Genomic DNA, 13,545 nt, shown 5'->3' with positions numbered 1-13,545 from the left:
ATCACTGGCTTAGACCCATGGTTCTCATATATTAGGGCACATCAGGATCTCTTGGGGACAAAGGATGCTTGTGAAAATATAGGTTCCAAGTCTCCAATCCTGGGCTCTAATTCAGCAGGTCTGAATGTATTTTTTATTAAGCATTTCAAGGTGACCCTGAGGAGGGTGTTCTGTGGAGCTTAGTTTAAAAAAAAAACACGATGAATAAGAATGAACATAAGCAGCACAAAACACTCTTTTACAAATGTGTATTTGGAGTTTCCCAACTGAGTGACTTGTAGTAAAGCCAAGGCTAGTATTTCCTTAGAGAGCCATCCTCAAGCCCTGAGGCTGCCCATTTTCATGATTCTGAAGGGGGCTGAGAGTGGGGAAGTATTTTTACCTTTGGTCTATATTGTTTTCATTAATTATTTTTTTTAAAGATTTTATTTATTCATGAGAGACACAGAGGCAGAGACATAGGCAGAGGGAGAAGCAGACTATGTGAGACTTGATCCCAGGACCCCAGGATCATGACCTGAGCCAAAGGCAGACACTCAACCACTGAGCCATCCAGGCATCCCTATTAATTATTTTTTTAAAAGATTTTATTTATGTATGTATTTGAGAGAGAGCATGAGTGGGGGAGGAGGGGCAGAGGGAGAGGAAGGGGGAGACTTTAAAAGGAAGTTTAGGACTTCTGCTGTCTAGAAGATGGAACACATATACTTTCTGCTATTTCTCTGATGAAGTACAACTGATATCCCTTGACATTGTATATAAAGCAAACATACAGGGATACCTGGCTGGCTCAGTCATTAGAGCGTGTGACTCTTGATCTCTGAGTCTTGGGTTCAAGCCCCATGCCTGGGTGTAGAGATTACTTAAAAAAAAAAAAAAAAGGAATACAGATGCAAAAATCCTTCATAAGAATTTAGCAAATAGGGGGCACTTGGCTGACTCAGTCAGAAGAGTATGTGACTCTTGATCTTGGGGTTGTAAGTTTGAGCCCTGGGTTGGGCATAGAGATTACTAAAAAAAAAAAAAAAAAGATAATAACAAATAGATTTCAGCAACATATAAAAGGAACCATATACCATGTCTAAGTGGGGTTCATTCTGGGGATGCAAGGATACTTCAGTGTTCTAAATCAATCGATGTGATCTGCCATATGAACAGGCTACAGAAGAAAATTTAAATGATCATATCAATTGATGCGGGAAAAGCTTTTTGATAAGATGTCATACCTGTTCAGAATAAAAACTCTGTTCACTAGGAATAGAGGAGAGCTTCCTCAACTCAATAGAGAGTATGTACAAACCCCTCCCACCCAGCCCGAAATTATGAGTATGTCATCTTTTGTGGCAAAAGAGACTTTGCAGATGTCATTAAATTAAGGATCCTGACATGGGAAGATTATCCTGGAACATCCAAGTGTGCCAGTATATAATCACAGGGTCCTTACAAGAGGGAGAGAAGAGGGTCAGAGTCAGAGAAGGGGGTGTGAGAATAGAAGCTGAGATTGGGGTGATGTGCTCCGCAATCGGAGTAAGGGGTCACAAGCCAAGGAATGCAGGCAGGCTCTGGAAGGTGGAAAAGACGAGGAAACAAATTCTTCCCTGGGGCCTCCAGAAGGAACGCTGCCTTGCTGGCACTCTGATTGTAGGACTTCTGACCTCCAGAACTGTAAGATAATAAATCTTCTGGTATCATTTTGAGCCACTAAGTTGTTTTAAACCACACAGTTTGTGGTAGTTTTTTAGAGTAGCAATAGGAAAACCGTAATACAGAGGTGATGGCAATTGGTAGCACAAAGTCTAAAAAGCTCCCTAGCAAGGGCGCCTGGCTGGCTCAGTCAGTAGAGCATGCGACTCTTGCTTGTGCCCCATATTGGGTGCAGAGATTACTTCAATAAAGAAATTAGATTGAAAATAAAAAGATTCTCTGGCAAAGCTCTTGGCTATTGTCTGGCTTGTTGATCCCTGGAATATGGGAGTGATGCAGATCTGAATCCCTATTTCCTATATTGTTTTTGTGTCTCTTAGCATGTGTTTGTCTGTGTTAATGTGAATTATACTCCTATTAGGTAGGCGTATATTACTTGTGGGCAAATTGAGTCAGCATGTCATACAAGACTTGTCTGCCTAACAGGCAGGCAGCAATAATGCTTTGCAATTATATAATACATTGGGGTTTCTAAAAGGTTTTCATGGGGGTGCCTGGGTGGCTCAGTGGTTGAGTGTCTGCCTTAGGCTCAGGCTGTGATCCTAGGGTCTTGGGATCGAGTCCTGCCACTGGGCTCCCCACAGGGAGCCTGCTTCTCCCTCTGCCTATGTCTCTGCCTCTGTCTCTCATGAATAACTAAATAAAATCTTAAAAAATAAAAAAAGGTTTTCATGTATGACACAAATGTCAACATAAATTGAAAATATGTGTGTGTGGGGTGCTTGAATGGCTCAGTGGGTTAAGCGTCCCACTTTTGATTTCGGCTCAGGTCATGATATTGGGGTGGTGAGACTGAGCCCCGTGATAGGCTCCGTGCCCAGCTCAGAGCCTGCTTTAAGATTTTCTCTCTCCCTCGTCCTCTACCTGTCCCCACCTCAAAAAATGAAAATATGAGGGTGGGGATCATAGGAGGTCTCCAGAGGAGGCTGTCAAAGAGCCACTGAGTAAAGAAGAGAGGAAGAGAGACAATTGCTGGGGCTTTCTGTTAATATCCACTATATGGTCATATAAGAAACTTGTGGCTTTTGAATTTGTTGTTTTTCTATTTTGTTTTTAATCAGATGCAACATAGGATGAGAGGGACTGTCTCAATCTTCACTAGTAGAATTCTCTATCCTTGAATATAAACCAGCAGACCCTAGGAGGGCTGCTTTCAGCCCCGAAATATCTGGGTCTAATTCACAACAGAATCTAAGGAATGAAGCTGCTGGGTGTCTTGAAGTGGCCTGTGGCTGTGAGCTTACAAGTCAATCAGGCCCTCCGTCTCCACCACCCCAGCCACCCCTCCCACAGTCTCCCGCCCCCATCTCAGCAGACAGCACGTCCAACTTCCCAGTTTCTCATGCAAAAACGTGCCTCTCACATCCAACCTCTGAAACATCAGCAACTCCTATTGATTACCTGCAATATATACTCAGAACTTAACCACTTCTTGTACCTCTTACTGCTAGGTCTCTGGTCTGAGTCCCCCGCAACTTTCTCTCCAATCATTGCATCCAGTTTGATCTTCCTTCTTCCATTCTGCCTTCCCGCAGTTTCTTTTCTTTTCTTTATTAGGTAATCTCTACGCCCAGTGTGGGGCTTGAACTCATGACCCCGAGATCAAGAGTCACATGCTCTTCTGATTGAGCCAGCCAGGCACCCGCCCCCTCCAGTTTATTTTCAACACAGCAGCCACAGTAAGCCTCTTAAAATGTACTTCAGATCATGTCACTCCCCTTCTTATAACTCTCTAAGGCCCCCCATCTTGTTCTGAGGATCAGTTAAAGTCATGGCACACAGCACCTCCTTGCTCCTCCCTGAACATGAGACCTCAGGTCCTTGTACTTACTGTTCCCTCTGCTAGAATGCTTTTCCTCCAGATATCTGACTCTCTTACATACTTCAGATTTTCACTTAAATGCTTTCTTCTCAGTGAGTCTTTTCCTGGCCACCATTTCGAAAATTACCATGCCTCCTCCGACACCTCTCCCCACTTTCCTGCTGAATTTCCTCCGTGGATCTATTTGCCATCTCATATAATCTGCCTGCCTATCTCTCTCTCTCTCTCTCATCTACCTAACTAATTATATATAAAATATAATTATATACAATGTGTAATTATATATAAAGTATAACTTGTTAATTGCCTGCCCTACCCCTCCAATATAAATTCCCAAGGGCAGAAATTTTTCTGTTTTGTTCATTGATGAATCCCCCAGTGCTATGAACGGTGCCTGTCACATGGTAAATGCTAATAAACATTTGTTGGATGGATGAATAAATGAATTTTACGTGTTCCCCACAACCCAGTCCCCCACTAACTATTCCTTCACTCAATTTCAGCATCACAAACTTCACCCCTTCTATTGAGACTTTACATCTTAAAAATGTCCCAAGGCCGGGCGCCTGGGTAGCTCTGTTGCTTAAACATCTGCCTTCAGGTTAGGTCATGATCCTAGGCTCCTGGGATCGAGTCTCATGTAGGGTTCCCTGCTCAGTAGGGAGTCTAGTCTCTCTCTCTCTCCCTCTGCCCCTTCTACTTCTCATTCTCTCTCTCTCTTTGAAATAAATAAAATATTTAAAAAAATTTCACAAAGCTTGCAGCTGACCATTACCACTCCCCAAAAAGGTCCGTGCCAGGGACACCACCCTGGAGGTGCTAGAGGACTGGTTCCAGCCAAACATGAGGGTTTGGAGCTTGGAAAAAGAGGGAATAAACTGAGGAAATACAAAAACACCTAAAAAAAAAAGTGATGTCCCAAAAGATTAGCCCCACCTCCACTGAGGGAGTTTCATGTATCCTACCTGGAAAAGTTACTATTCTTGGTTTGGGCCAGATGGAGCTGGGTATGAATGCTGAGTGGCTTTGCATAAGTCCCAAAGCAAGTTGCTTCACTTCTCTGAGCCTCTCTGTCCCCTGTGGAGAGTGAGAAGGTTATCTGCAATCATAGCATTTTTGGGAAGCCTGAAAGTAGGCATGTATTTTTTAAAAAATTATTTATTTATTTATTCATGAGAGACAGAGGCAGAGACAGGCAGAGGGAGAAGCAGGCTCCCTGCGGGGAGCCTGATGTGGGACTCAATTCCAGGACCCTGGAATCATGGCCTGAGCCAAAGGCAGACGCTCAACCACTGAGCCACCCAGGTGTTCCTAGGTATGTATTTTTTATGCCAAGGGCAATGCATGGCATAAAAATGAAGCCATACCATACACACTGCTCTGCAGTTTGCAATCCCTGCAGAAATCAGTGTTGTACATATATCCTTACATACTGGTCCTTTAATCTCTATGATCGATTTCCATAGTAGGGTTGCTGGCCCCAGTGATACGGGCTCTAAAAAAGTAAATACAACGATGCCAGATTATGATCCAGAGAAGATTGTAAAAATTCATATTCCTGCCAACTATGTATGAGAATGTCTGTTTCCCCCCACACTTATTAGTACCAGATGTTATGAATCTTTTTCATTTTTGCCCATCTGATTGGAGGAAATGGTGTTCATTTCCATTTCCTTTATCGCTAGTGAAGTTTAACATCTTTTCATGTGTGTATTATTCATTTGCATGTCCTCATATGTGATTGCCTTTCCTTCGTTCAGCTGTCTTTTGGGTCATTTGTATTTTTCTTCTATTTTTTAAAAAGGATTTTATTTATTTGAAAGAGAGAGAGCCAGAGAGATCACAGAGGCATAGGGATAGGGAGAAGCAGACTCCCTACTGAGCAGACAGTCCACCGCTGGACTGAGGTTCCTGGGATCAGGACCTGAGTCAAAGGCTGATGCTTAACCAACTGAGCCACCCAGGTACCCCTCTTCTATTTTTTAAAAAAGATTAATTAATCAATTAATTAATTAATTAATGAGAGAGAGAGAGAGAAGCAGAGGGAGAAGCAGGCTCCACACAGGGAGTCGGATGTGGGACTCGATCCTGGGTCTCCAGGATCACGCCCTGGGCTGAAGATGGCGGTAAGCCGCTGAGCTACCCGGGCTGCCCTTCATCTATTTTTTTTTTTTTAAAGATTTCATTTTTAAGTAATCTCTAACCCAAGGTGGGGCTCCAACTCAGAACCAAAGTCAAGAGTCACACACTCCACTTACAGAACCTGCTTGGTGCCCCTCATTTGTATTTTTCTTATCAATTGATGGGTATGGTGAGCGACTCCTAATAGGTACAAGGCTTTTTTTGGAGTGATGAAAATGTTCAAATATTAGATTACAGTGGTAGTTTCAACAGCTCTGTAAGTATACGAAAAAGCTTTGAATTTACACTTTGAATCAGTGAACTTTATGGTATATAAATTGTATCTCAGTAAAGCTGTTAAAAATGAAAGAAATATTTAGAAAGCGGGTTTTTAAAAAAATATTTTATTTATATGAGAGAGAGAAAAAGAGAGCATGAGCAGGGGTGGGGCACAGGGAGAGAGAGGAGCAGACTCCCTGCTGAGCACAGAGTCCCACTCCGGACTCCATGCCAGGACCCTGAGATCATGACCCGACCCAAAATCAGATGCTTAACCGACTGAGCCACCCAGGCACTCCAATTAATGGCGCCGTACAGTTTCCTTTAATGGAATGATCACATTTTATTTGACATCTCCAATTGCTTCTAATTTTTTCTAATATTTCACTCATAAAGATATTGTGATGAATATCTCCATGCATAAGTCTCTGCTTTTCTTAGGATGCATTCTTAAAATGGGAATTCCTGGGGAGAGGGATTTTTTAAAGGAGGAAGTATGATTTCTAATAAAAAATATGAAAATAGTTGACAGGGATTCCATCTCCATTTGAACATTTTAGAGTTTTCTTGTTAAGTTTCAGAATGCCATATTTAGTACCTCAAAAGTATTGGGGGTGCCTGGCTGGCTCAGTCAGTAGAGCCTGAGACTCTTGATCTTGGGGTTGTAAGTTTGAACCCCATGTTGGGTGTAGAGATTACTTAAAAGTAAAATCCTAAAAACGACCTCACAAAACTATGATTTACCTGGGCCCTTGGTGACATCAAGTGCCATTATAACTGATCATAGAGAACAGCTTCTGTTTTGGCCACTCAAAAATATAAAGCGAACTTCTTTCTTTATCACCAGTTGTTTAATTGTTACAGACTGATTGCTAGAAAAACAGTATGAGAAGCTAAATTGCTTTCCCTGGTTCAAATCCATGGGGAATAGAGGCTAATTTTAGCCCGATTTTTGGCAAAAGCAGGAAGTAGCGCTCATGTGGTTTCATCCACTACCATTTCATATCACCTTCCCATCTTGCTGACGTATGCTAGAGAAAATGCAGCAATAATAAGAGTTATAAGGATAATGATAGATACTATTGACTGGTAACTCTAAGGTCCTTCTCTGGGCGGAAAAGAATATATCTTCTTGGTTAATTGTGCTGAATGCTAAGAAAGAAATTCACCTAGAAGGACCATGAAGGATAAAGCTTGTATTTCCTACCTATTCTCTAGACCTGTCCTCATCCCCAGCCCTTCTTCCATCATCAAAATTTTAGATTTAGCTGAGTGAACTGATTGATTGTGGTTGATTTAGTAATTTCTAGGACATTAGCCAGAGAACAGGCTCCCTGCTATAATGGGAAGTTTATTGGGCTAGGAACAAGAATCCTGGGTTTTTGTCCTGACTCTGCCATTTATCTGTTATATGACGTTTGGTCAATCGCATGCCTTATGTGGATGTCAGTTTTCCGTGTCTGATTGTTTTCTTTTTTTTCTTCTATCTAGTTGATTTCTAAGGGCCCCTCCAATTCTGACATGCTATAGATTTAAGGAAATAAAAGAAATCTTCTACTCAGCACTAGGTCAGAAAACAGATTTGGGAGTCCAGGTCAAAAGAGAGAAACTGAGTCACATCAAAAACTTATTATGATCTAGGGTAGTATACATTAGATTCTTAAGGCCATCAAAAAATATATTTGAGGTTGCACAACTCTGTATTTACTAAAAGAACAGTATGCCCATGATGATGGATTTTGTAATATGCAGACTATACCTCAGTAAAGGTTCAAAATATACATTTGATTGTCATTTTATCTCCAAATAATCACGGGAAGGGTTATGAAATTGTGTGAATTGAGAATCTGCTCATTTACTTACATGCATGAAAATGAGTGAGAGCAAAGGGACATGTTAATAATCTTGGGAGTTTTTTTGGCTCAGAGAAGCTGCCAGGCTCCAGGGAGATTGATGGAACTACAATGTCATTGTCACAAGGGAGGCAACTATTGATTTCACTGACAAACCCTGTAATTACGGAACACAATGCCTAGTTACATTAATTAGAAGAGATGAGAGAGTGGAGCTGGAGGCCCTGCTGGCAGGAGAGAGGGAAAGTGTGGATCAGTCTTCTCTCCGTGTGGTTGCTGCATGCAGGGAGTAGGCAAGGGGCAACAAAAAAGTAGGTTGAAGGCAGGAACCAGCTTGAAGGTCTCTGTGAGAAAGGTGTAAGACTTACTACCTTGGGCTGCCTGTGTATTAAATCACATATGTAACAACATTTTAAAAATGGCAAAGCACTATAAAACTAAAACTATTTTTAACAGGCAATCCAAACACGGTTGGTTAAGTGACGGACTCCTGATTTCCACTCAAGTCATGATTGTAGGGTTGTGGGATCAAGCCCCACGTAGGCTCTGTGCTAGAGTCTGTTTGTTTCTCTCTCTCTGTTCCTCCCCTGCTTGCTTGTGCTCTCTCTCCCAAATGAATGAATGAATGAATAAAAATCTTTAAAAATTCAGATGTTACAGGAGCACCTGACTGGCTCAGCCAGTGGAGCATGTGATCTTGAGGTTGTGGGTTCAAGCCTTGCATTGGGTGTAGAAATTACTTAAAATCTTCAAAAAATTTTTTTCAGATGATATAAAGAAATAGTATAAAAGGATAGACAGTGAAAAATAAGTCTCCTTCCCACCTTTGTCACACACCCATTTGTCTTCCCCAGGAACATCTACTATCTGAATTTTTTGTGTATCCCTCCAGAGATATTCTATTATTCTGTGAATATACATTTGTATATGTGTATATATAAATATATATGTGTGTGTGTGTCACAGATTGTAGGATACTATTCACATTGTTTTTTTTTGCCTGAACTCATTTTCACTTAACAACATAGCTTGGAAATCACTTCTTATATTGATCTGTCTTATTCTTTTTTAACATCTATATAGTATTTTCTTGTTCTGAAATTTATTTAAACTCTCCCCTTTGAAGGTATTCGATTTATTTCAATGGCATCTGGTCTATCTTCTTAAATTAAAGCTCACCATTGAACAGCAAAAAGAGTCTCCAAAATAGTGTTACTGATGAAGATCTTGGATTTTTTCTTAATATAACAATTTATTTATATTTGCATTTTTTCAGTAAGAAAAATCTCAGTATCCACAAGACATTTTTTAAAAACTGTATTTCTTTTTTTAAGACTTTATTTGACACACACACACACACACACACACACAGCGCATAAGTAGGCAGAGTGGCAGGCAGAGGGAGAGGGAGAAGCAAGCTCTGAGCAGAGAGCCTGATGTGGGGCTGGATCCCAAGACCCTGGGATCATGACCCAAGCCAAAGGTAGATGCTTAACTGACCAAGCCACCCAGGCACCCCCAAAACTGTATTTCTTTATTAAGTTTTGATTTTAATTCCAGTATAGTTAATATGCAATGTTTTGTTAGTTTCAAGTATACAATATAGTGACTCAACAATTGTGTACATCACCAGGTGCTCATCAGGGCACGTGTCCTCCTTCATTCCCATCACCTATTTCTCCCATCCCCCAACCCACCTCCTCTGGTGACCATCAGTTTGTACTCTACAGCTGAAAGTCTGTTTCTTTGGGGTACCTGGCTGGCTCGGTTGGTAGAACATAAGAGTCTTGATCTCAGGGTTGTGAGTTCAAGCCCCATGTGTGGCATAGTTTGCTTAAAAAAATTGAATTTAAATTTAAAAAATGTAAAAAATAAATATACACATATATTCACATCTCTTTATCTAGTCATTTATCAATGGACACATAACCCTTTATCAGATATGTCATTTGCAAACATCCTCTCTCATTCCATAGGTTGCCTTTTAGTTTTGTTGATGGTTTCCTTCACTAGGCAGAAGCTTTTTATTTTGATGTAGTCCCAATAGTTTATTTTTGCTTTTATTTCCCTTACCTCAGGAGGCATATCTAGAAAAATATAGCTACATCTGATGTCAGAAAAATTACTGCCTGTGCTCTCTTCTAGGATTTTTATGGTTTCAGGTCTCACATTTAGGTCCTAATCCATTTTGAGTTTATTTTTGTGTATGGTAAGAAAATGGCACAGTTTCATTTTTTTGCATGTAGCTGTCCAGTTTTCCCAACATTATTTGTTGAAGAGACTGTCTTTTTTCCCATTGCATATTCTTGCCTCCTTTGTTGAAGATTAATTGACCATGTAATTGTGGGTTTATTTCTGGGCTTTCTACTCTGTTCTGTTGATCTGTATGTCTATTTTTGTACCAGTGCCACACAGTTTTGATTACTACAGCTTTGTAATATAACTTGGAGTCTGGAATTGTAATACCTCCAGTTTTGTTTGTTTTTTCCTTTTTTTTTTATTTATTTATTTATGATAGTCACAGAGAGAGAGAGAGGCAGAGACACAGGCAGAGGGAGAAGCAGGCTCCATGCACCGGGAGCCTGATGTGGGATTCGATCCCGGGTCTCCAGGATCGCGCCCTGGGCCAAAGGCAGGCGCTAAACCGCTGCGCCACCCAGGGATCCCTGTTTTTTCCTTTTTTGAGATTGCTTTGGCTATTTAGGGACTTTTGTGATTACATAGAAATTTTAGGATTGTTTTGTTCTAGTTCAGTGAAAAATGCTGTTTGCATTTTGATAGGGATTGCATTAATGTGTAGATTGCTTTGGGTAATATAGGCATTTTAACAGTGTTCTTCCAATCCATGAGCATGAAATATCTTTCCATTTCTTTGTGTCATCTTAATTTCTCTCATTAATGCTTTATAGTTTTCAGAGAACAAGTCTTTCACCTCTTTGGTTAAGTTCATTCCTAGATATTTTATTATTTTTGGTGGAATTGTAAATGGGATTGTTTCATTAATTTCTCTTTCTGCTGCTTCATTATTTTTTTTAAAGATTTTATCTATTTATTCATGAGAGACAGGGAGAGAGAGACAGAGACACAGGCAGAGGGAGAAATAGGCTCCATGCAGGGAGCCCGACATGGAACTCGATCCCGGGTCTCCAGGATCATGCCCTGGGTTGAAGGAGGCGCTAAACCGCTGAGCCACCCAGGCTGCCCTGCTGCTTCAATATTAATGTACAGAAATGCAACAGATCTCTGTACATTGATTTTGTATCTTGTGACTGTATTCATTTATTAATTCTAGTAGTTTTTGTTGGAGCCTTTAGGGCTTTCTATATATAGTATCATGTCATCCTCAAATAGTGATGTTTTTGGGCGCCTGGGTGGCTCAGTCAGTTAAGCATTTGCCTTCTGTTTGGGTTGTGATCTGGGGGTCCTAGGATTGAGTCTCACATGGGGCTCCCTGCTCAGCAAGGAGTCTGTTTCTCCCTCTTCCCTTCCTCCCTGCTCATGAGCGCTCTCTCTCAAATGAACAAATAAAACCTTTAAAAAATGTATTGATGGTTTTACTTTTTCCTTATCAATTTGGATGCCTTTTGTTTCTTCTTCTTGTCTGATTGCTTAGGCCAGGAATTCTGGTACTATATTGAATAAAAGTAGTGAGAGTAGATATGCTTGTCTTGTTCTGGCCTTGGGGGAAAAGCTCTCAATTTTTCGGCATTGAGGATGATGTTAGCTCTGGGATCTTCATATATGGTCTTCATTACATTGAGGTATGTTCCTTCTAAACCTACTTCATTGAGGTCTTTTATCATGAACGGATGTTGTACTTTGTCAAATGCTTTTTCGGTATCTATTGAAATGATCATATGGTTTTATTCTTTCTCTTATTGATGTGATGTATCATGTTGATTTGTGAATATTGAACCACTTTTATATCCCTGAAATAAATCCCATTTGATCACGGTGTATGATTTTTTAATATATTGTTGGATTTGGTTTGCCAGTATTTTGTTGAGGATTTTTTTAAAGATTTTATTTATTTATTCAGGGATCCCTGGGTGGCACAGCGGTTTAGCGCCTGCCTTTGGCCCAGGGCGCGATCCTGGAGACCTGGGATCAAATCCCACATCGGGCTCCCGGTGTATGGAGCCTGCTTCTCCCTCTGCCTATGTCTCTGCCTCTCTCTCTCTCTCTCTCTCTGACTATCATAAATAAAAAAAAAAAAAAGATTTTATTTATTTATTCATAGACACACACACACACACACACACACACACACACACACACACAGGCAGAGGGAGAAGCAGGCTTTATGCAGAGAGCCTGACATGGGACTTGATCCTGGGTCTCCAGGATCACGCCCTAGGCTGCAGGCGGCACTAAACCGCTGCACCACCAGGGCTGCCTGAGGCCTTTTTCATCTATGCTCATCAGAGATATTGGCCGTAGTTCTCTCTTTTTTTTTTGGTGATGTCTTTATCTGGTATTGGTACCAGGGTAGTGCAAGCCTCAGAGTGAATTTGGAAAATTTCCTTCCTTTTCTATTTTTTGGAATAGTTTGAAAATAATAAGTAGTAGCTCTTTAAATGTTTGGTAGAATTTGTCTGTGAGGCCATCTGGTCCTAGACTTCTGTTTGTTGGGAGTTTTTTTGACTATTGATTCAATTTCATTGCTGGTAATTTTTTGGCATAATATTATTTATTTATAATAATTTATAATTTATTGTTTTGGCATAATAGCTTTCCATAATATTCTCTTATAATTATTTGTATTTCTGTGGTGTCAGTTGTTATTTCTTCTCTTCCATTTGCAATTTGTTTAAATACCACCCCCACTCTCTTTCTTTTTTGATGAGAAGGGCTTGAGATTTATCAATTTGGTAGATATTTTCAAAGAACCGGCTCCTGGCTTCATTGATTTGTTCTGTTTTTGTGGGTTTTTTGTTTTTGTTTTTGTTTTTAGTTTCTATATCATTTATTTCTGCTCTAATCTTTATCATTTCCTTCTTTCTACTGGTTTTGGGTTTTGTTTTTCTTTTTCTAGCTCCTTTTAGTGTAAGTTTAGGTTGTTTGAGATTTTTCTTGTTTCTTGAGGTTGGCCCATATAACTATAAACTTGCCTCTTAGAACTGCTTTTGCTGAAACCCAAAGATTTTGGACCATTGTATTTTCACTTTCATTTGTTTCCCTGGAAAATTTCTTCTTTGATTTCTTGATTGACCTGTTGATTATATAGTAGCATGTTATTTAACCTTCATGTATATGTGCCCTTTCGAGATTTTTCTTATGGTTGATTTCTAGTTTCATAGTATTGTGGTCAGAAAAGATGCATGATATGGCTTTAATCTTTAGGAATTTGTTGAGACTTGTTTTGTGGCCTACTATGTCATCTATTTTGGAGACTATTCTATGTGTACTTGAAAAGAATGTGTATTCTGCTCTTTTAGGATGGAATGTTCTAAGTATAGCTTTTAAAAGCATCTGGTCCAGTGTGTCATTCAAAGCCACTGTTAGCTAGTCGATTTTCTATTTGGATGATGTTATTAACTGTTTTATGTTGTTGGTTGCTCCCATGTTGGATGCATAAATATTTATTATTGCTATATCTTGTTGGGTTGTCCCACTTATTATTATATAGTGTCTTCTCTGTCTTTTGTTACAGTCTTTGATTGATTGATTTTAGAGAGGGAGAGAGAACGTGCAAGTGGGAGGGAGGAGGGGCAGAGGGAGAGGGAGAGAGAGAACATCAAGCTGATTCTGTGCCAAGCAGGAGCC

General features: G+C 40.2%; 1 protein-coding gene across 2 annotated transcripts in view; it reads left to right on the top strand.

Annotated features, from left to right (window-relative positions):
• The window catches only part of LOC121483564 (A-kinase anchor protein 17B-like), a 110,791-nt gene that overhangs the window by 53,555 nt on the left and 43,691 nt on the right, over positions 1-13,545 (top strand). The window lies entirely within an intron of this gene.

Source organism: Vulpes lagopus, chromosome X (assembly GCF_018345385.1).
Source record: "Vulpes lagopus strain Blue_001 chromosome X, ASM1834538v1, whole genome shotgun sequence".
Taxonomy (NCBI): domain Eukaryota; kingdom Metazoa; phylum Chordata; class Mammalia; order Carnivora; family Canidae; genus Vulpes; species Vulpes lagopus.
This window is presented reverse-complemented; position numbering and strand designations above follow the sequence as displayed.